General features: G+C 43.8%; 1 protein-coding gene across 1 annotated transcript in view; it reads left to right on the forward strand.

Moving 5' to 3' along the window:
• LOC135903907 (leucine-rich repeat-containing protein 24-like) overlaps window positions 1–24,656 on the forward strand; it is a 1,007,861-nt gene that overhangs the window by 66,543 nt on the left and 916,662 nt on the right. The window lies entirely within an intron of this gene.

A 24,656-nucleotide genomic window follows, 5' to 3' on the forward strand; every position in this document is an offset into this window, starting at 1 on the left:
TTTCAAACTTGCCTGTCGCCTTACGCCGGTGTTGCATTAAAGAAACGCTTTATCGCGAATATCACCTCCAGGAAAACAAGAAAGGGAAAAGATTTGTGTTCCGGTAGAAAAAGTACTGAATCTCGGAAGTGACAATAAAAGTAAAGCGGACCTGCTCTTGTTTGAACAAGTGCAAGGAGCTGTGCTGGTTTGTGTGCAGAGATGCAGCTGGTAAAAAAATGTTCGTGGAAATCCGCACAACTTTCAGACATATCATTTTTTTTTAGTTGAGGATTTGCCTCGAGGCGTAATGAGAAAACATGAAGGAAGCGTGTAGCTCCGCATCTAGCAGGAAATTCAGCAACTCGCAGCAAATAACTACGCACTCACAGTAACAGAAAACAACGACGGACCCGAATTGCGGATGCCGTATGCAATATTCTGCGCAAGCTAACGTTCGATTTATGTATATTATATGTAAAAAAAAAGGCGCTTTCCACTTTTGCGACACACCCCACTTGTCTACAGTACTGTCTAAATTTTTAAAAACGGGTAATTTTTTTTTAATATGTGAAGCTTTCTGCGTATAACCCACCACGTTATCGTGTGCATCGGTCATTCAGTGCCTCGCAAGGTATACTTGTCTGTGTAATAATTATATGTGCACCAGATGATACAAATAAGCCTCGCATGCTGACCTCCGACGTAGTGCCAGTGAGCGCACTTCAGTTGTGCATAACGAAACAGTAACTCAATACATAAAAACGCATACAGAACGTCGCCTCATACGCAACTCTAGTACACGTAGTCCTCTTAACGAAACAGCGCAGTATTTTCGACACCTGTCTTTAAACTCTGTTATATTTTGTCTACCCCTATTCTCAGGTCTCTCTTTGTGTGCCCGTTAGTGGCCAATCCTGCGGAATGAGTATGTCCCATTGTGCCAGAAGCGGTATGGAAACCTCGAATGTGCTCACATATATGTGCACCACGATACAAGGGCTGTACTGTATACCATGTGTGTCATTCTTCTTTCTGCGTATCCTTCTCTTCATCATCCTTCCACCAAAAGAGGAGCAAACATTGCCTTCGTCCTCCTGACTACTTTGTGCCGACGTCTCTCGGTGGCAAACCACCCGGACTGGTGTTTGCATTTCGGCACAGCTTGCGAACGGCATAGTGCGTAAAACACAGACAGGCATCACGGTTCTCACCTGTTCTTTGCATAAAAATTGAAACAGATTACACGCTGCACAAAATGAAGATAGGGGCAGTTGGTTACACGCATCGCTTTAGTCGTATGTCATTTAATTAACTACTTCGCGATAGCTTCGCTTCCCATAGCTTCAAGCATGCGCGTTGGAGTTCTTGTATGCCACACACATTCGCTGTCAGAGCATCTTGATTTAGAAATAGAACCTTGTGTAATGAATATGTGTGACTAGTGCCTCTTCCACATCGCGTGTTCAAATCATCGAAAAAATCAATGACAGTGCTTGAAAGGACTAACGTACCTTCGGTTTTACATCTCAACATAGGCCTTGCGTAGATATTCAGCTTGCAGCATTACAAGACCCTGCGGGCATTCAGGTTCTGCATATTTAGGGCTAAGATAATGGCGACTCCCCCACTGTTTTTTGCTGAGATGAAAAAAAGAGAGAGAACTAATTTTCATTCACAAAAGGGGGAAAAATACGGCGATGGGATCTTTACTAAACGCCTCTCATCGCCTGAGCAAAGAAACAGTTTCGAAATATGTTGAAATATGCCCACCTTGACAAACAAGGACACCGTGTTTCGGGAAACATATCACGTCGTATACAGAGGTGAACCCACCACAATAATGGAACAGACCGAACGGTATCGCAGTTTATGGTTAGTTTCTCACCGGGTCCAGATTTGCTTTGTAGGTGAGTGATGGAGTGCATATCAAGGCTTGCTTCAATTCAGATCGTGCAGTACGCCAAAGTCCATGCATTGAATAGCTTAAGACCTCAGTGCTCGCACGACATCCTTCTGAATTTGCCCTTCTTTCGCATATACTCAACGCAGGCGATCGCACGTTTGTGGTTCGGAGCATGCATTGCACGAACCACCATGTACGTTTCCTTTGCGGTTCGCACGATAGACGCCCGCACCCTAGTTGGTACTCCGAATACAACATAGACTATTGTTGCTTTTAGCTTAAGGTGAGAATTCATCGCTGCGATTCCGTGCACTTAGAGTGGCTTACTTTCTCGATACTTGAACTTGCTGGCATGAAATTCCCCCACATGAGCGGAACGCGCAATCCTTACAAGACGGAACTATATTTTAACATATTCTTTCTTACAGCAAAGCTGTTAATGGGAGGGAGGTGGAGGGAGGAGGAGGAGAAAATAACTTTATTGAGTCCTGAGGAACCCCTCCCCACCCACTTTTGGTTTAGTTGTCGGAAGGGGTCGCGGGCCGCACCCACGTTGGGACGGGAAGCCCGTGAGCCTCCGCCCTTTCGTGAGCCCTTTGTACGGCCCGGAGCTAGGTCTGGTGGTCGTCGCTCCGCAGGGCGTCCACCCAGTCTTCTTGTTTAACACGGTGCCGCTTAACGCGAAGCATTGCCAGAGCATGTGCGCTAGCGAGCAGTACGATTCGCCACAATCCGGACATAGCGGCTCTACTTCTGGTGAATAAAGGCTAAGTCTGCCTCTCGAGGGGAACGACCCTCTCTGAAGCATTCTGCATTTCGATGACTGTGGTCTAGTGAGTTTATCGTGGGGGAGCGAGAAGGTCTTCCTCGACAGCTGATACTGTTTTTTCATTTCGTTGAAGGCGAGCACCGGGTCCCGGTGCTCTCCTCCCTCCCTGCCACTTCGCTCGCCACGATCACCGCGGTGCGTGAGTCCTCGAGCGCGTCCGTGCGCCAGCTCGTTCGCGTTTGACGATGTCATGACCACTTGACGATATGATGACCCGTGGCTCCCTCGTTGCCGAGGACGGCCGCCACTTTCCGCGATATCGAGCCCGAGGCGAATGCTCTGGCCGCCGATCGCGAATCTGTGTACAAGTAAGGGCGTTCGGAGTCCCTCATTGCCATTGCTATTGCCACCTGTTCGGCCCCTTCGGACGTTACTCCCTTGACCGATGCTGCGTTAATGATCGTGTACCATCCCAGTGTATCGAGACAGCCGCGTATACCGGTCGCTGCGCCCGTACTGGGCCGCGTCTACAAATATCGCCAGTCTCGGACCGTTGGTGGTCGATTTCAGCCGTGCTCGGTCCCTCGCCTTTCGGCGCCTCTCGTTGAATTGCAGGTGGTCATTTCTCGGAACGGGTTCTACCATGAAAGTGCCCCTGAAAGCGCGACCTTGCGTGCGTTGCACTGTGCCTCCGCATTTATCCCTGATTCTTAAGATGCATCTGCCCGTCCTGGTGGTCGACAGCTGCACGATCTGTGCCTTGGTCTGTGCTTCGATGATGTCTGCTAGTATGTGCGTTTTTTCACGGCGTCTTAAAAAAGGTATATAATTTGCTGCGTATATGTTTAGATAAAACTTAGGAGATGTTAAGGCAAATCTAGAGGATGTACAGGCAAATATTTAAGCTACCGGAGCTGGGTTAGTTCAGGCGCTAAAGTATAAGCCATTGGTTTCTTCCTATTTAGGGGCACTATACGAAACGCTTACATATTTTCTCTGCTGGCCTGGGAGTAATTTTATATCTGGAGAGCGTATGGTCAAGCTGTGACCGAGTAGCTAAAAAATTTCGAAGCGGGTAAGCAAACTACAGCCTTCGTGACACATTACTTAACAAGCGTTATGGAGCTTAAGAAGTGTAGCTGAGGAATCGCGACGGAAGTTTGCCTGATTTCCTGAAAGAACAGTAGATACAAGAGATGTGATCTGACGAGCGGTGCGTCGGCACGGTTTAATGAACCTCAGCTAAGTGTTTGCTTTGCAAAAAGGTTTTCTAGCAAGGGCTTGTCTAATGTGAAGGGGCGCTTAGAATTCGTTCGCAGTTACACTCATACCTTTCTAATCACAATCACCATGCGGCAGTTAGAACGAGGTAGTTTTGCCGTCAGCTGGGCAAGTAATTGTGATAATTTGACGCATATCAGAAATGAAAGCTTCCGACGTCAAAGAACAAAACAAGACAAAGGCACCGTTTGGCGACTAAACAGCTCGTATCTGCGCTGATTTCAAACGAATAAAACCTGTCTCTCCACTTCGTGCCTGTTTTGGCTTTCCAAGTCTCTTCCCGTGGTAACAGTGGCTTTTTGGTATTGCAGAAGTATAATTTACTAATGCTCGAATATATATAAATATATATAGGGTCTCGAGAGGGTCTCGAATCCGGCAACACTGATGCCTTCAGGTAGCATATGTGGGTTTATTGACCAGTTGCCTTCACCCGAAAAAGATCACGTTCTCGTGACGCCTGCGGCAAAAAAGACGTTCCACGTCCGCCGCCAAGGTCTGTGAGTGGGGGCGCTGGCTAACACTCCCAGGGTTCTACTAGTACACATAAATACCCAAGACAGTGGATGGGGAAACGCCGCCGCGGTAGCTCAATTGGTAGAGCATCGCACGCGACATGCGAAGGTTGTGGGTTCGGTTCCCACCTGCGGCAAGTTGTTTTTTCATCCACTTTAATTTCCATTAATTTATCATTACTTTATTTCATTTATTAAGCACATGCAATTTCCCCTATGTTGTACTTGGTGTCAGTGTTTGTTGGCTTCTCATTATATGACTAATAATTATCGGGTCCCTCGGTTAACCCCCTTTCTTTTCGTTTATATATATATATATATATATATATATATATATATATATATATATATATATAATTCATCTATTGATTTGAATACCTTCAGGGCCCATAGTGCGTTATAGAAGAAAGTGGGAACAATAAATGAGAAATAAAAATTACAATGGAAATGTTAGGTAACATAGTCAAGCGCATTTTTAAAGTCACTGGGATCCGTAATAGATACAATGGAGGTAGGCAAGTGGTTCCAATCATTACAAGTTTGAGGGATGGAAGAATGAAAGTGTTGGTTAGTGTGAAAACGAGGAACAAGCACTTTATAACGATGGCCAATACGAGGTGACACGAATGAATGGTGGGAAAGTAATTCCTGCTTAGGACGAGGGTTGTGGTAGTAAATGTTATGAAATAAGGAGAGACGTGCTATTTTCCTGCGTAAGGAAAGAGATGGAAACTGTAAGGCTGTTTTCATGTATGAAACACTGGAAAGACGGGAGTAGTTGGAAAAAAATGAAGCGTGCGCAACGATTCTGCACGGCTTCAAGGTGACTAATAAGACTTTCAGTAAATGGATCCCACACAGCTGATGTATATTCCAGCTTGGAATGAACAAAAGTTTTATAAAGAAGGAGTTTAAGAGAAGAAGGGGCCACTGAAAAATTACGGCGCAGGTACCAAAGCATGCAGTTAGCATTACTGATAATATAAATAATGTGTGGTTGCCAAGACACGTCAGAATGAATGTGAGCTCCTAAGTATGTGTAAGTAGTCACTTCTTCGAGACCTATGTGAACCATTTATGTTACACTCACAAGTGTTAATGGAAAGATTACGAGAAATTTTCATTAGTTTGCATTTCGTTGCGCTGAGTTTCATCTACCATGTGTTACACCAATCACAAAAATTGTTAAGGTCAGTCTGCAGTAACGATGTGTCATTATCAGAGGAAATCATGCGATATACAACACAGTCGTCTGCAAAAAGCCAAATAGAGGAATTAACACAATCAGGTAAATAGTCTATGTAAATTAGAAAAAGAAGGGGCCCAAGGACAGAACCTTGGGGTACGCCTGAAAGGATAGGACAGAGAGAAGAATCGTAGCCATTAGCAGTTACAAATTGCGGTAAGCGAGTTTTTCACGATCCGGTAGTGGAACAGACGCTGATAGGTTGGGGACGCACATACAGAAGAAACTATGCTGCTGGGGTCTCATCGACCGCATTTCTATAGCATTTACTGCTAATTCACCAATGCTTCTTTTTTCTCTTTCGTCTCCTTTTAACTTCTACGTGTCATTCATAGGCTAACAGTTTCTTCTGCAGTAGAAGGTTTGTCGTTCCACACTTTTGTGAATGGCGAGACTCAAGCAAAAAAGAAATCCAGTGTTTGTGCTAATGATGCGTCTTGCAACAGTGGTTTTCTGATTGTTCCTATTTAGCTGTAAAATGGTTGTCTTAAGTGTATACATCGCCCACTGTATCAAAACAAATTAATCGTTAATACTCTCTCCAAGAGGAAGACTGCCTAAATGTTCACTGCAACAAGATTATTTGTGACTACATTTCATGGCACGAGCAATTTGCTGGCTCAGCTGCTATGTCTCAGACTTTCAATGGGCCTATGAGCTATGCAATGACTCACATACACGCCGACGTCCGGTTTTCGGGTTTTACGAGAATGATTACTGAATTTGTCGCTTCGAAATGTAAGCTAGTTACCAGTGCCATGATAATGTAATTCCACTAAGTTGACTAATCACGGTTGATTTCATTCTGTACTTTGTAGTTCATCACTGCAATATGTGCTTCAACGGGACGAATGTAAAAAGGGGGATAATTCGAAACGAACCAATCGTTCTATAAAACTCTAACCTTCATGCTGGAATGCGTTAGCACTTATCTCAACGACTGTATTGATTTTATTTCTTATTCTATTAGTTATTTCACGTCGGGCCTTTATTACTGCAAGAGTTATGTCCACTGTGCCTCGGGAGGTGCGGCCAGCCGTGTGGTCTTTGAATGTAGTCCGCATAGGCCACGACACAATAAAGGCCGTAGACTCAAGCAGTGCAAGAACCCTCCTTAACGTAAACTCGAACTAGGACCAAAATTTGTTTGCAATTAAAGCACATTTCTTGCACTCTTTGTGTATAGAAAACAACAATAGACTGTTTCTGTGCGTGTGCTCTGAAGCACCGTTGTCGCACGGATCGGGTTTAATGATGCGAGAAGCGCTGCTCTCAGATATACCTAACTTGAACCCGGCTAACATAGAAAACCTTTGGGAATATGCAAAGTGGCACTTTCCGAGGAACTAGTAACACCCAGCGCTCCAAGTTACTTTGGCGCTAGCGGCACGATTTGCATACGCTCCGCACTAACTTGAATTCAGAGCAACACAATAGCATCCCGTTTTAGAAGTTAGCATTAGCGCAGACTTATGTTTTTTGTGAACCCGTGTGGTAGAGACAAGATTTAGCAAACGTTTGCTTATGCTGTGTGTACTTTCTCTTTTATGATGTTCTAGGTTTTTGAGGCAGGTATTTAAAATGTGCGAGTGATCAAAATAGCAGGCTATCATGGTTCTAGAGAAACCACCATGAAAGAGGAAACAAGTCGGCACTGCTGAGCTTTTAACGGTGATATTGGTGGCGTTCCACATTTACACCAAAGTAATGTATAAAAATTATACATCTCTTTTGTGATGTGATGCGCATTTATGGTAAATGTTCTGCTAAACCATCAGTTTAAATGCACTTATTGAGAGTTATTTGCGTATCTTATGAAAATGTCACATATACGCCATAAGGGCCAAACAATGAATACGATAGTCACACTTCAGAATATAACAAGTGTAAGACTCCTAGCAGGTAATCGTAGTATGAATTGAAGTAAACGTAAGCTAAGTAAAAACGAGCTGTTGCGCTAAGGGTCTTCTGTTCGAATCCTGCCATCGGACAGTTTCATTTATGTGCGTTAATTAAAGCCAACATCTTTCTTAGCGACTTTAACCCTTTTCCGTCTCATTTATGTTTCAAACCTTTTTTCCTGTGCCGATCCCGGAAGTAGTGCACAGCCACTCCAATAAAATTACATCATGTGCAGGTTTGAACTCTGTTATTGTTTCGCACTTTTATTATTTAAGTCTGATAAGATTTAAGATAGAAGCCATGGGCTGTCGGTCTTTTGTTTCATGACGTTTGATTGTGGGCTACCATTCTTAAAATACTCAGTAATAATTTTGTCAAGCATATAAGACCAGGTCTGAGCAAGTTTAGTGATGGAATGGTGTGGCAATATAACCCGCATATACCGAATATCGTATAGCGTGACAAGACATATAGCATACATAGACCTAAGTGTATACAAAACCTCACGGCGACGACGATGGCAAAATTTTGTTTGGGGTGTCCAGATAATTGCTATCGCAAAAACATTGCTCAGACCTCACTGACGCGTTAATAAGGCGTATCCACGCCGGTGCTAATAGCAATAACACCTGTGCTGCGTTGTATCAATGTTTTGGTCAGCATTAAGCTACAACATAGCTGCGAGTGACGAAGCTTTACTTCAGTCCGCTTTAAATAAAGTTTATTATTACTACTGCTACTACAAATAAGCGCTGTCAATGCGGATATTACTATAAAGGCGTCTACCCTCTACATGTAATAAGTGAAAGTACTTTAAATATGGGTGGCATTCTGAAATAACATTTTTTTTAATTCTGCAAATTGTGTTACGCTGGTGAACTGCGGTAAAGTTTGACAGATACCCGCAGGGGCTATGTCTAAGATGTCTGGGTATGATCATGTCGTGGACATTTATATGGGGCGGCTTTTTTTCCAGTTTGTTTTATGTGATTCCTTTTGTGAACTGTTTATAATGGAAAAGACATACACAATCTAATTCTCCTTATTCACTAAGAACACTAGCCGCTTAGTCTTTTCTTGCTTATCTGCTACTTTTGATGTTAACTTATGATACCCATTGCACGCTTTCAATGGCTACCACTTTGCTCAATCCTTGGGTCGTTTGTTGGGGCAAACGGTGCTTGTCGTGACGACACGGTTGCTTTCAAACTAAATAAACACAACGAATTAAGGTTTTCCGTGGCTATGTTGAATAAGAACATCACATTCTGTCTAGTCACTGAAGTCTACTTCAGGCAGAAGGCGTGCTAGGTCTTTTCGTTCCTTAAGGTTTTATACACGTTATATTGGCACCGTGTGTTTCCTTTTCCTACACGATCCTTCTTCGACTAGTATTTGCAAAATACGCTCATGATTGTTGGTCTTTATTTTTCTTATAAACAATGGGTCTCAACGCTCTTGAACGCTGCATCTTTACTAAAAAATGAAATTAACTTCCCAGATGAGCAGTTTCAGTCACTTATGTTTTTCTTTCACTTGTTTAGGGATTATAAGACCATGGCATTCAAACTGATTGGATTGTTTTCCTCTTTTGTTGCGCATTATCGATTCGTTGGACCTGCTGTAAAAATGAGCAGTTTTCGTTGTATGAGAGATGAATACCCTTTCAATTTTCTTGCAGCCCTGATGAGTGAGTTTAAGACATCTGTCCACATGCCGAACATTGGCCATTTAAACAATGTATTGTAGATGTCAAAATACCTTTGCTCATAGTACCTCTTCACACAAGCCACCATTGACTTGCTCACCAATCTTTCGAAAATGTACTCATACTTTCAGTTACTGCATAACTTGCAATATCTGATGTTTACTGTTCTGATATCTGATGTTTTCTTTATTCATAAGAGCCGAAAGCCATTCCTTATCGAAAACAGATTAGAAGAAAGAAAAGAGAACTGTTCCGAATGAACCTAAAAAGAATGGCTACAGAGAGGGCTTCATTCGAAAAACAACCAGACAGCAAAAATAAAGGGAAGAAACTACGGGATAGAAGCGTAGACTGTTGGGCCAGTTAGCGCATCATGTAGTGTCGGTGAGCGGAAATACGGGTGGGAAGAAATGGAGTGGGCAGGACAGACGCTTACTTACAACTGAAGTTTAATGAAATGTTTTCCAGGTAGCGGAGGGCAGCACACGCGCAGTCAAAATGCTGATAGAAAGCTCAAGCCTAATCACACGCAAAAAATACTAACGCCCAATGAGATATCTAATTTCTTTATCCGTCAAGGTAACTGACGAGACACTGACACACGTGGCAGACTGTGCGTGTATCTGGCCAGCCTCGATAATTTATCTCGCCAGTCTGTTATGACACTTATTTAAAATGGATGCATTTCTACATAACGGAGTGCAACCGCAATCTTTGATGTGTAGGTAGGTGCATAAAACCCACAACAGCCTTTAGTGACGCCAAGGGCTCCGTGAGTCAGTCGTATGTACACAAACCCGTTTGGCCAATGTAAACTTCACCGCAGCGAAGCGGTATCTGGTAAAAGACCTCAGTGGCAAGTCGCAAGTCACCAGGGAGTTTACATGTCTCTTCTCACATGCATTTTTTTGCACTTTTCACTCCTATTGCGTATTAGACAGCACAACCTCGTGAGCTTACAGGGGGCTGTGAAAACTACGTCCATCTCATGCTTGCGTTCTACTTTCTTCAGGTTGTGCGAAACTGCATGTATGTAAGGCATCACCACAACCTTTCTTGGTTTCCGCTTTTCCTTTACAGAGACGTTGATGACTTTCTTGCTTTTTTAATTGTACCGAATGACAAAACGCCCCTACCAGCAGCTAATAGTGTGTTAGATCTTTTTAATAAGACTTCATGTTCTTTGTCTTTTACCCTTGAACTTCCATCCAATGGTCTGTTGCCGTTTTTAGACATCGCTTTGTATATTAAATGGGGCTACCATGTTTGTTGGGAATATTTACCACGCTCCCAGAAAAGTTTTCTACCTTATGACTCCTCACATACTAAGCTCGTCAAACGAGGGATTGCCTTGTCTTGCCTGAATTCGTTCTTCAGAAAGTCCTGTTTGCACAAGGTCGAGCACAGCTTCAGTTTGCAGGAGTCAGGTCTCGAGAATTCGGGCTTTATCTCGAATCTTTTGGTGGCCGTGGGTGGTTCGCTTTTAAAGAAGCTGAAAATGGCAACCGCCGCAACCCCACATGAAAAGGGGAAACCAAAAAAGGCTGTGGTGATGCCTTGCATACATACAGTTTCGCACAACCTGAAGGAAGTAGGACGCAAGCAAGAGGGGGACGTTGTTTTCACAGCCACCAGTAAGATCATGAGGTAGTGCTCGCTAATGCTCAATCGGAGTGAAAAGTTAAAAAAATGCATGTGAGAAGAGACGTGTAAACTCCCTAGTGACTTGCGCCACTGAGGTCGTTTGCCAGATACCGTTCCGCTGCGGTAAAGGTTACATTGGCGAAACGGATCGATGTATAAACCACCGACTCACGGAGCACTTGGCGTCTTTAAAGGCTATTGCGAGTGGTATGCACCTACCTGCACACATCAAAGATTGCGGTTGCACTCCGCTATTTAGAAATGCATCAATTTTAAACAAGTGTAATGACATACTGGCGAGATAAGTTATTGAGACTGGCCAGATATACGCACAATCTGCCACGTGTGTCAGTATCTCGTCAGTTGCTTTACCGGCAACTCCTTGGTCGTTAGTATTTTTTTTTTTGCATGTGATAAGGCTTGAGCTTTGTATCAGCATTTTGGCTGCGCATGTGCGGCCCTCCGCTTCCTGGAAAACCTTTCATTAAACTTCAGTTGTAAGTGAGTGTCTGTGCTGTGCACTCCGTTCCTTCCCGCCCGCATTTCCACTCAATGGCATGCCCTACAGAGTACGGGATCCTCGACGGTTTATTTCTCCCCTACCCCAGAAACGAGTATCCATCCTATACGTCAAGGGTACCAATGATGCTCTCAGCCGAATATATAAAAAAGCCCTCAGAGGTGCGCACAAATCAATAAACACTGTCAATATCCTCCTGCCTAAACCAAAAGATCGTCCACCGAAAGAAAAAGCTTAAGGCGTCGTCTACAAAATCAGCTGTGCCGACTGTCGGGCGGCGTGCATCCGGGAAACCAAAAATCTAAAAGAAAGAATCAGCCAACACGAGAATGATGTCAGAACATTCAACTGTATACGCAGCGCCGTCGCTGAACATTGTGAACACGCCGACCACGAAATTGCTTTCCAAGAAACCCAAATCCTTCAAACAGAGACGAACTTGCGAAAGAGACTACTACTGGAGTCATGGCACATGCAGAGTACGGGAGGGTAACATAAACCGCTTGAAGGGCAACCCACCCTCGGTGTGTATCCATGGCCCTGGTGACATGACGAAAAGAAAAAAAAGACGCCCAGCCAGGTAGGCCCCCGGTCGAGGTTACCAACAACTAAAGCGCTGCGCTCCTCCGTGCCCACCCGTTTCTCCCGCCTCCTCCCATCCTGTCAACAGCACTCTAGTGGGTCAAGCTCTCCCATCATCGGTCATCCCAGTCGGCCAGCACCGCTGCAGCCATCCAACCCTTTCGCCCTCCGCCCCCCCTCCCCCCCCCCCCTTTTTGGATATCAAGTGTCTCCCCACCTTTCGTACGCTCTCCACCTTTCTACGAAACACCCTTTAAATGTTGCACACCGCCTCCCTCGAAGAATACCCCCTGACGAAGGAGCTGAACAGGCTACGAAACGTCAGGCTAATAAAATTCACTTATTTGGTTGAAGTCAGTCTGAAAATCCCAATCGATTTCCCAACCAGACAGGTAATTCTGTCGAAAAGTCTATCTTCAAGTATACCGTTGCATCGCGTTGCAGCTGAGGCAGCAAATTGGGCTAGCTGGCTGGAATTCATTCTGAAGGGCGGGTAATAGCGTTAATACAAAGTACGACATGGAGGCAGACAGGCACGTGGTGTTTCAGATGGCACGACAGCCATTTAATTCGTGCAGGAATTTCGAAGAGTTCTTCAGCTCTAAGTGGAGTTTTCCCAAAGTGTTCTAGCAATATTAGGGCGGAGCTATGCAAAAGTCCTTCGAAAATCACGTAAGAACCTACAATCGCAACGAGAAGTCGGGTGCTATTATCTTCTATTCGCAATTATTTAGTTAAGACGATGAAACAGCCTCTGGAGTCCGGAGATTCTTTATCCTGTGCTGCGTCTCTAAAGTGGGGCACTTGAACACGACTTGTTTCAACAACTAACCCACAGGAAAGCTCAACTACACATGAGACTGCGTGATTCTTGGTATATATGCTCGAAAGTTTACGTATAAGAACACGTTTAACCGATGGAGCCAACGTTCCCTCCTTCCTTTCACACCAAGCCCCGTGTGCTCTATCCGTACGATTCACACGTGCGAGATAGTACGTGCCAGCATTATTTGTGGCTCCTGCTAAGCTTTTTCTTCTTTTGTTACGAGCGACAGGCAGAGTGCGCTGTGTATTCCATATGTGGCGCCATGGAAACTTGATAACCACTGCTGCACTACGGATTCGCTTTGTGCATGCTAGGTTGACAGTATGACCACGTCTTGCATTGCAGAAAAAGTTCTGTGATGTAATGCTCAAAGATGCGTCCCCAATTCTCTCGTAGTACTTATCTTGATGCTCTCGCTCAAAATGTCAGGTATATCTTTTCTTTCCTGAAATGTCTGTGTTATTTCTTTGGCCTAGTTTCTTGCATTTCTTGCGTGCGTGCGTGGCATGAGCAAGGTTCCCACGAAGATGATCACCTAGAGTGCCCGCGCACGTACACAAGCTATTCGCCACTTGATAAACGGCGTCCTGTCACGTAGGGCTTTCGGCGACGTCACCCTCAATTCTGGTTTCATATTATATTCACAACAGGCGCTCGAGTCCCTTCAAGACTACCGAGGCGCTTACGCCGGTTTTCTCGTTCATTCTAGCACCAATATTTATGGGCTGCTCAATACCTCCAAGTACGCTCTGGCATGTTTACGCAGTGACGCTTGTTTTTTCTTTGGCACACGTGCTGTTTGGATAGGTCTACATCATTGCCTTGTATTGCAGTCATCGACCAAGTTTCAGCATGGTAGCCATAAGGTTATATGCTTCTTATGTGGGCATAGTTGAAATCTGAAAGCATATATCCCGAGATTTCGCGTATTTGGAGCATTAGTGTTCCCCACTGCGAACCTTTAATAATCGAGGTATATATTTCAAGTGCACACTCTGTGGCGTGCTTCGCTCACGAGGGATAGGGGCTTTTAAGATTATTATTTAGCACATGTGCACTACATTGTGGCTAGTAAAGGTTTAACGGTTCATGTAACAGGTGCTTTTTGCGTGTTCTATTCAACAAAGACCAAGAAGCCGTTTGAGCACCACGTTAGATACTATCAGTGGCCAGTCCCAACTATCTCGTGAAGTATCAGTCATTGTTATCGCGTGGGCATGTGGCTTTCATTCCGTTGATGTGGTGTATATCGCCACATCAAACAGCAGAAATTATTTCTCTGTGTGTTTAGCTTACGTCCTTAATAAAACTTGTTGTTGGGCTAGTTGGTACATGGGTCATACAGCGAAAGAGACGGAAAACACCAACGAAAAGACAAGCGAGTTGTTAATTGCGAGTTGATGCCCTTTCTTTTCGCTTGTCTTTTCCTTAGTGTTTTCCGTCTTTTTCGGTATATGAAGCTTACTTCCTGTCTTCCTCACTTTCGTTTTCGCCCGTTTTCCCTCCTCCTCTAGTTTAGATTAGTCAAGCAGACTCTGTCCTGGTTCAACTTCTTGCTTCCTTGAGATGTGTACTCTTTCTTTATTCTTCAACAACATCGCACCCGAAAGTTTAATGCCCTCAAGGATCAAGGCTGTAGCAAAGTGGCAAGTGGGATAGGTGACAATAATGCCTACATATGTTTTTTAGTTTTTCTATAACTAATCATTACCACAGTTTCATTGAGTGGGTTTACATTCGCACAATTTCTCAGCGCCAAACACCGGCAAAATCTGAGATCTGCTAAAGACAGCTTGATGTCGCTTACAGCACTAGATTGTCGCCCTGCCCGCCTGTTATGTCGTCGACAGCCTTCCGCGCAAAGCACATCGGCGCGTCTGCAGGAGCCATAAATTGGCGCTGAATCTATGAAGGGCAGATAAAAAGGAGAGTGCGAAGAGTGAGAGACGTATTGCTCTTTTCGTTAGTTTTAAATTACGCAGCGTTTCTCTCTCTCAGCTGGTAAGCTGTTCACTACACGCCTCGAACCTACGACAGCTTGCCAGTTGGACACCTCGTAATGGCGTCGATAAGACGTTGCACAGCAGGGTCAATCTGAGCCGACACCGTTTATTGTCATCCGTAACGAGAAAGCTCTTGGCCTTGTGGATTAGTTGTCCTTCTTTTTTCTTTTATGAGAGCCAAAACAAAGCTTAGCAGTACTCAGCTACTCGTCCTATATTTTTACGTTTGAGGACAAATGCCTTTCTGGCGGCAGTTTTTCTTCAGATCAGTATTAACCCCTTCACAATCTACTACCATTTCTCTTCGAAAAAAGTTTATGCTCCTTTGTGTTTTTCCACTGCTGTATTCTTAAATTACGGCACTCCTTCCTAAGCTATTACTCTCATTGCAAATATCCAAGAACACTTAGCCAGTATGCATGTAGAAGAGCATAACGTCGCAATTGTGGGTTTAGTAAACAGCTGCTTTTGGGAGACGCTCGTAAAAAGTATTTTTATTGAAAATTTTGAACGTCTTTCATTTCTATGTATTATTGTTTTGTCATTCACCCTTTTCATGCGAAGCACATGCCATGCACATGACTAGGCCAAGATCTTTACCACTAACTTAAGGCCACCGAAAATTTCTCTTTCTGGTTCATAGAGAGCGCGGGAGGTTCAACAGGTCGTATACACTGGTGATATTGATGTTTTAGTCCGCTCCATGAATGTGGGTCAGAATTCACAAAGCGTTTCGTTGGTAAGGGTAGTTTGGCATTGGCCGGCCGCCTTTCGTATTATGTTCGATGTCACGGCTATATATACATATATATATATATATATATATATATAAATATATATATATATATATATATATATATATATATATATATATATATATAGAGAGAGAGAGAGAGAGAGAGAGAGAGAGAGAGAGAGATGTGTTGACTTGCAGCCCCCTGTCTAGGGTTACTTGGTGTTGGACCGATGGTCAAAGCTCTCGAGGTCAGGACACAAATACCAAACAGTTAGGCGAGGGCTTTTGACATCGCCAAACTGTGCTATATGATTACTAGCTTAAAGGGACACTAAAGTGAAAAATGATTTCTTCTGCATCAGTAAGTTACCGTTCTACAACACCAAAAACACCACTCTTACAGCGCTAAGACGTTTGGTAAGCCAGAAAAAGCGCAAGAACTAAATACGGGTGGCGACACCTACTTGAGTTCCCGCACCTGGAGGCTGTGACGTCATGGATTTTGATGGTATCTTCAAGGGCCTACCAATTATATATAGCGGTACAGACTGACTACATTGTGTTCTAAAGGAACCCAATATTAAATATGGCAAGTTTCGGGAACCTTTATTCAGCCAACGCGGCCCAAATGCGAAAACATACTTTGGAATCCCTGACGTCACGCTGACGTACCGGCGCTGGGGTTGCGGCGCGAAATTCAAATACTGATACTTGGACCTTCATTTTCCGATCTAATAATCAAACTATTTATTTGAAATGACTGCCTGCAGGGTTCTAAAACAATGCTCCATTAGTCTAAACTGATTTATTGTTTCCCTTTAGTGTCCCTTTAAAACATGCTGACGACAATGGGAATAATAATTGTGTCGCGTTTCTAATGTTATCTGCCTGACCAGCATAACCGCACCTTTATTTCTTCCTGGTATGCTTCGCCTTCGGGGCTTCAACGCATGGTGAAGGTAGAAAATAGAGAACCGACAAAGAGCAAGAGGTACGGAAGAGTCAAACAACCAATCCACTTCATTCTTTTTTCGCTCTCTCGCTTAGCACTGCACGAGCGAACTAGGCCAATCATTCGGCCTTTCAATTCCACAATGTCCAGCTTCTACCGACCGCCCGCTGTTCGCCCTATTCCGATGAACGGTTTTTCTCGTGTCTTCTCGCTGCTTGTCGCGCCGCACTGTCACCTGGGGCTTTCGTCGCTTAGCAGCTCCGCTCCTTCTCTTAAGGCTCACACTCACACCCATTTCATGTTCGCAGAAGCTTTTTGTTCGGCATTTTTGTTCGCTTTAAATGTCCCCTTGTTTCTTCGGCAACCGCCGTTTGCTTTATTTTCTTTCCGCTTTCTCCTCGGCGCCTGCTCGTGTCAACGTGCCACTGTTTACTCTGGACCTAATCGGAAAACAGCCGCGTTTCTTTGTCCAGACTCTGCACCTCGTAGTGAGCAAGAGCGAATGGTGACTGTTGCCAGGAAGCAATGAGGCGCGGAAACATTCATCCTTGTTTTCGCACAAGCATTTCTTTTCTCTTTTTTTCAGCTGAAGAAGTAAACTTTCAGTCATTGTTACTTTACCTACATTTCTGTAGATATCAACAACAAGAACAATCAATGTAATTAGGGCAAGTCGGCTGCATTAAAAGGAAAAGATGTGAAAAAATTATTCTTGAGTTCTTGCATGGGGAATGTATGCTTGTCATTGCTTTTACAGTTGTAAGTCATTCCAAAGATATGATCACGTGCGCTTTATTGAAAGCGATGGCAGCATTAGTCTATGCTCGGAAATCTGAGACGGTGACGCACAGAAAGACGAGAAAACATGTGTATTAGATGGCTATGTTTCGTTATGTAGAGATAACTGAACATGAATGCCTAACTCAGAAAGAATCAGTGAACAAGCTTTTTACCTAGGAAGAATTCTATTTTGTTTTACAGTCAGTTTCTTGAAACATACGTAGCGTTGCATTCATTAGTTTAATAGATAGTAAGCAAAAATGATCGCCATGGATGTGTCGGCCACGTTGGAGTATCTAAGGCGCCATGGGTACACTGACTAATTTACGACAACATGACCCCAGGAGAAATGCAAGAAGGCATAACGCAAGAGTTGGTAAAAATGCTGGTATTTGTTCGTTAGTCTCGTCCTAAACGCCAGGTTACTGTTAGTACCTATGGAAGTAATGAAAGCGCCGCGCTTTTACCTGACTCCGCATAAAAAAGAATAAAGGCGATTTCGCCCATTTTGCAAAACGGTGACTCGATAGTGGATTAATTATCATACGCTGTAAGTATTGCACTGTGTGGTCTGGTATCGGTTCGATTAAACATTCCAAGACGTGCGCTGGCAATCCGCCTTCAAAAAAAAAGTAAGAACAAGCTTTCGCAATGGCGGCGTTTTAAAAGGGCCATGACATGGTCGTGCGGTTATTCTGAGTTTATCACTTAGTGTACATGGCCCAATATAGTTACATACACGCGCACGCACACGCACGCACACATGCGCACATACGCGACGAACGGTGGCCATGACGTATTTGCACCTCCTGCAATCGCTTCTAGGTGTTAGTATTTTACAAAAGCATGGCCTTTGAGGTCTGCATCCATTACGCGGAGGGAGCTGTTTCCGGTAATACGAATTCAAGTCCTCACTACTCAGGGTTGTCAGGCTGCTGTATTGTCCAACTGTGATTTTAAAAAAATCCAAACGCAGGTTTTCGACCACACCTAATGCGCTTATCTTGTGCCAGCTTGCTGTGTAATACATACGGTTTAACATAGAATACTTCATTGAAGCTCAAAAATTTGGTATAGGAGCCCCTATAATTCTGCGTTCCATCGGACACAGTCAACATTGACAGCTAAGAAGCCAGCTCCGAGCCCTAGTTATGGCACGCATCTGATGGAAGACATCTCAGCAACTTTACCCAGCTCGCATCAATAAGAAAAAAGCTAAAAGCGCACACATTACCTCTATTTCCTTACGTTTATTTAAAATGTGCGAATCTATATAAAAGAAACACAACGTACAGCTTATATTGAGCGCATGAGAAAAGGGCGACTAAGCTTTCTTGTGTGTAGACGATGATTACATCAAGTTCTCCAAGCATTTTGATCAGCGGCCATCCTGTTTCGACAGCAAAGTAAGCTGCATTGTTTTCGGCTTCGATGCTACCTTCGCGACAGACAGACAAAGAACTTTAATTACAAGGTCCTGAGAAGCTTTGCCCTAGGGCAGAGCTGCAGGCCGCTCCCACGTGGGGACGGGTAGGCCGAGCCTAACCGCCGCATCGTGGGCTCTCTGGACCTTCGCGAAGCTTTAATTTTTTTGCCGACTCTGTCAGAACTGGAACCAGGCATTAAGTGGGCGCTGTCGGCTTTCATGCGAGACACCGGGCTCTTCGACACCTGACGACACACATAGTGGCACTCATATCATGCTCAGGAGGAACAAGTGCCGGCTATGTATGCCACCCCGCCTGCTGCAACACCACCACCGCTACCAGCGTCGGCCTTAACTCTCTATATAGCCGTCTTCTCCGAGTACTGGGACATGTACTGGGACGTGTCAGATATGCCAGATGTACGAATTAGCTATGAAGGATTACTATCGCTGCTGCTAAATATCAGAGAACATAAATCTGTAGGTCCGGATGGAATTCCGAATGCCTTTTTGCGAAGATACGCTGAATGGGTTGCTAGATACCTAGAAGTTATCTTTAATGCGTCCTTGCAACAAAAACAGGTCCCAGACGACTAGCTTGTTGCGAAAGTTATCCCGATACACAAAACCGGTGACAAGCAGAAAATTGAAAATTATCGGCCAATTTCTTTAACCTGCGTCTGCTGCAAACACCTCGAACATATAATATCGAAAGCAATATATAAGTACCTAGGAGATAAGAAAGCCCTACATTCGAACCAACATGTCTTCCGGCAAAAATTGTCAGCTATCACACAGCTGGTTGAAACCATCCACGACTTTTCAAAAGCAATAGATAACGGAAAACAGGTTGATGCAATATGCCTTGATTTCTCAAAAGCTTTTGATAGGGTCCCTCATAATAAATTAATTATCAAATTGAAACAGCTTGGAATAAACAACAATATAGTGGAATGGGTCAGGTCATATTTATCAGGTAGGACGCAGTACGTGGACGTAAACGGCTGCCAGTCCGATCGTTTATCTGTCACTTCAGGCGTTCCTCAAGGGTCTGTCCTTGGACCGATATTATTTCTCGCTTATATTAACGATATTTGTTCAGATATAATGAAAACGTAACTGTGCGACTGTTCGCCGACGACTATTTAATTTATCGAGAGATATGTAACCACAAGGATCAAATAATGCTTAGCGAGGCACTGGCGCCTGTTGAAGAATGGTGTGGAAGATGGAAAATGCAAGTAAATAAAGAAACTGTTGTTTTACGTGTTACAAACAAGGTTAAGCACGTCCTAAATTTTGATTATCAACTAAGTTCCACTGTGCTAACTACCGTTAACAAATGTAAATACTTTGGAGTAACAATATCTGAAGACCTCTACTGGACTCAACATATCACTAATATTTGCTCTACCGCTCAAAAAAAGTTATGGTTCTTACGTCGCAAATTAAAACTTGCTCCAGCCCCCGTAAAGCTAACAGCGTATTTAACAATAGTAAGGCCTACACTAGAATATGCAAGCATTATATGGGACCCCTACGAAGAAGGATTAATTCATAAAATTGAGTGAGTGCAAAGAAGGGCGGCTAGATATATTCTTTCAAGGTACTCCCGTACTGATTCTGTGACAGAGATGTTGGAAGAACTAAATTTACCCCGCCCCCCCCCCTCTTGGACCGCCGTTGCATAGCGAGACTTAAATTCTTGTTTTTGCTTTCTCGAAATTTATTTAACTTTGATGCAGCGCAGTACCTAATTCCGCGACAAGTCCTGAGCCTACGAAGTGACCACCACAACCACTTTCTAGTATGTCAATCTCGTGTGAATACATACACATACTCTTTTTTCCCTAGAACCATAAGAGACTGGAATGATTTAAAGTCTCTTATGGAACGATTTAAAGTCTCGATTTAAAGTATTAAAGTCTCCCATTAGAATTAAACTAAATACGTGAAAAGTGTGCGTATCGATATAATCAGCGATAAAGAAAGGTTATCAGGCGAGGAGGCAGGTGAAGGATAAAAACCGCAACTATGGTTTTTATTTGCACAGGTACAATTTACATTAAACAGACCCAAGGTGTGCTGGAAGAGAGATAACCGAGAACTTCAGATAAGACTTGAACAAAAAAAAGGGAAAGGGGAGGCGGCTCCGCCTCTTTTGCTAGTTTTGTAGTCTGATCGGACAGCTATACAGCCGGGTGGAGTGATTTCAGACTCATATATATGTTCTTGAAGCCAGGTTTCAGTGACACGAATGAAATGAGGGGAATATAATGTTACCAGCGCAAGAAACAGCGGCAGCTTATTTACTAGACTCCTTGCAGGTAAATTCAAGTAAGGTTGTAAGAGTCGCTGGTCAGTCAGTGTGAAGACGATGTAGAAGCCTGTATAGAGACTGGAATTGTTTACTGGGGTGTTAGCAGCGTGACTTGCATCGTCGACTAGGGCGTTTGCTGTGTTATTCCACCTATACTAGACACTATGAAAACGTCATCATAATTAATGTAACCTCACCAAAAACCATGGTCACTAAAACAAAAGGTTGGTGTCCATAGCTTTTTCGAATCACACACACGTTAGCTGAGAAATCTTCAGGAACGTAATTTTGCTCATTTAAGCTTTTAAGCAATTTTTATTACCTCTATCTTATTTCGGAAGTCCAATACTCGTAATATAACGGGGCGTGATCGAATTTCATGTTTGGTGCCATTTCTGTAGCAACGTTTAATTAGCGGGCATTCCAGGCGTACGTTAGGCAAAAACATGTTCTTTTCAACATTTCATCAAGTCCGTGAAAAATTGTATTTTTGCACCTGGAGAGATATTCAAGGTAATCGTACTTTTTGAATACTTTTGGAACTGCCTGAGATAAAGAGTGTACATCAGAATCAGACTGTTCAAACGAGGCTCTTGGATCAGCGGCGTTTTTTTCAAGGGTGGGCACATGGAATTACAGTGCGGCGAAATACTTGTTGACAGTTACTGAAAACGCGTGATGTCAGCGGTATCACGAGACACAATTTTCTATCCTATCCTGTGAGCATTCCGGAAATGTTTGAGTCGTTATCGCTCTATTAGGTTTCAGATGAGCCCGAAGTATCATGTGAATTACTGGTGCTACTAGTCGCCTTTGTCGTATGGGACCGTGACTTCATTCTTATAATCACCGATTTAGCGGTACAGTGGAAGCAAGAAACAAGCCATAAATCTGTGTGTGCAAGAGAGCAACAGCAAACAATGATCATCTTATCTAAAGCAATGGGTGTGTTCACAGTAACGTACCAGTAACGTACCATTCTGTCAGCGCTGCTGTCGTCTTGCCCACAGACGAGGGAACCCGAGTCGACGGCCTTTAAGCGTTGTGTCGATGACGTTATAGTCGAAGGGCATGCGCTGATTGGGATATCTGATGACGTCACATGCAATTGCGAAGCATATGGCGTGACGATGTCGCTACTATATAGCACTTGCCAAAGCTGCCACACGGGGAGGTGACAGGGCAGTTCAGGCGCAGACCATCATACGCGGGCACAAGCTGTAGCTTCAATGCAGGGCTTGGCCAGCGGAAGGATCCATTTCGAAGCATCGCGAGGAGAAACCATTGTTGAGAATTCCAGGTAAACAGCAAAGAACTGGCATGAAAAACAAGACGCAATAATGCATCCTGTCGGCGCTGCATGCTGCCCACGGCAGAAACGTGGGCAAGACGGCTATTATTGACCATTGGCCATTATTCTCGTCAGGCAATGATTTTTACGTGCACACAATACATTTTATTTCTTCTTGGGTAACGACAATGCTTTAAAAACTTGGGAAACCTATGAAGCCTATTATGCTTGTAGCTTCTGGATTTTCACTACATACTACTACTACATAATCTTTCTACGGGTTTGTATTACGTATAATCTAAGGTTGACTGTTGGCATTCGAGTTCATTTGAACTCTTTACGGACAATCTAATACATCTTATGGTTTGTATTACGTGGTTTGCTAAAGGAACTAATTTCATTTATCTTGTGGATGTTGTGGTACATCTACTACCCTAGCTCTGAGTATGTTCACTCCTGCTTGAGTCTGCTGGCTTGCGGTAATAAGAAATAAACTCAATAAAGTAAATAAATAACACAAAATATCTTACGTCGCCACACTGATGCATGGAAACCATATTGAACAAAAAAAAAACTTTTTTTTTTTACAGCGCTGTTTCCTCATTCGTTATCCATTTTTCTCTCCTCATTTGAGTCTGCGCGTTCAACGCACCGAGAGTTTTCATGGAGCGATGAGTCAGCACAGCCGTTGCTTTCTTCAATTGAAGCACTTCCGCAGGTGGTAAATCTTTTGGCGTACTAAAAGGAACACATTCATGGTTCTCGGAGCGCGATGCCAAAGGATTAAGTAAGTGCGAGCAAAAGAGCCCCATTTCGTGCGTGCTCCCATGTTCCACTAATATCAGGCGAAAAGGACATGGTTCTGTAGAAACAGCGCAAAACGCCTCAAGCATGATAAGCGAGGGGAAGTACTGGAGGATGAACGGTGGTTCAGAGAAAGCTCTTGCCGATAGGCACCGCCAACGTAAGATTTGTGTGTGTGTGGGGGAGGGGGGGCACGATGGAAAGAAAGACCACTTGGAGCAGGGAGCAGGGCGCCGCATATCAGTGGAGTACTTGTTGATTTGCTGTTTACATAAAGGCTTTCGGAAAGCGCCCCCGCGGGGAGTTAGTGGATTAAGCGAAGGATTACAGCTCAGCAGTAGCAAGGGCCTCGGGCAGTTGCGGTTAAGAGGAAAGTGAATGGGTAGGGGGGGGGGGGGGGGGGGGGTAAAGAAAAGACAGTCAAATAAATCACTGAATGGCACAATTGACGTTTTGAGTATTTGTAAAATATTATGGAGGTGAAGCATGCAGGCCGGGAGTGGATACTGTTTGTATGGTCCCACCCTGACGCATGTGATAGAAGCGACCATCATGTATACTGGTTCTTCTAACTTCATCGTCTGTACTTGTTTAGGCTCAATAATTAATAGAAGGGGGTTCACTTCTATATTCAGCTGAAGGGTGTTCAGAGTTGTAGTTTGCAAGGAACATTGATTCGAAGTATTAGAATGATGAAAATACAAAGCTTTAGTTGGCCCATGTATTTGCTTTGCACTCTAAGCGGAAAGAAATTGACATGACTGTTCAGTGAATACCATATATGTGTAGTTCTGTATACACGTCCACCCTTATGACTGGTAATTCTCGGCCGGTATAATGCAGCGATTTCTGTCGCATAATCTTATGCCACTCTTTTCATCCACAGCTGGCAGCTGGCTGATGCCGTTGAGAACACGGGCGGAGGACAGCCCTGACCACTAACGAAGCATAAGAAGTGATGGCATTGGAATAGAATCGTGACATTTAGGCGCTTAGAATCTTTTAAACATCTACGTTTAAAATCAGAAATCAAGCATTGTCCATCGACAGTCCACTTTAGTAATATGTGATCTTCGTAAGTACAATCTCGGACACACAATTGCATTTCGTTATGAAAAGAAAGTTGAGAAATCTTTGCAACGCGATAAAAGAAATGCATAGAACAATTCAGGCGCTAGCAACCCATGAGCGCAAGACACTAATGAAGCGAAGAGCAGCTGCAAGAAATAATATGGCGAACCTTTGTTATTATTAACAAAAAACACGTCCTTGCGAGCGGAGTTAGGTATTTCGGGGATTTAATGAACCGTCAATGCGGAACAACCCCACTGAACAGAATGGAAAGTTCTCCGTCTGATTTCAACAACATACCCACATCCTATTCTTCAGATGTCATAAATTTGAGCAGGAGAACACAAGACAAAGAGACAAGTGGGCAACGAATAATACCCAGATAAGGTCGAGTT

The sequence above is a fragment of the Dermacentor albipictus genome, chromosome 3 (genome assembly GCF_038994185.2).
Source record: "Dermacentor albipictus isolate Rhodes 1998 colony chromosome 3, USDA_Dalb.pri_finalv2, whole genome shotgun sequence".
NCBI lineage: Eukaryota > Metazoa > Arthropoda > Arachnida > Ixodida > Ixodidae > Dermacentor > Dermacentor albipictus.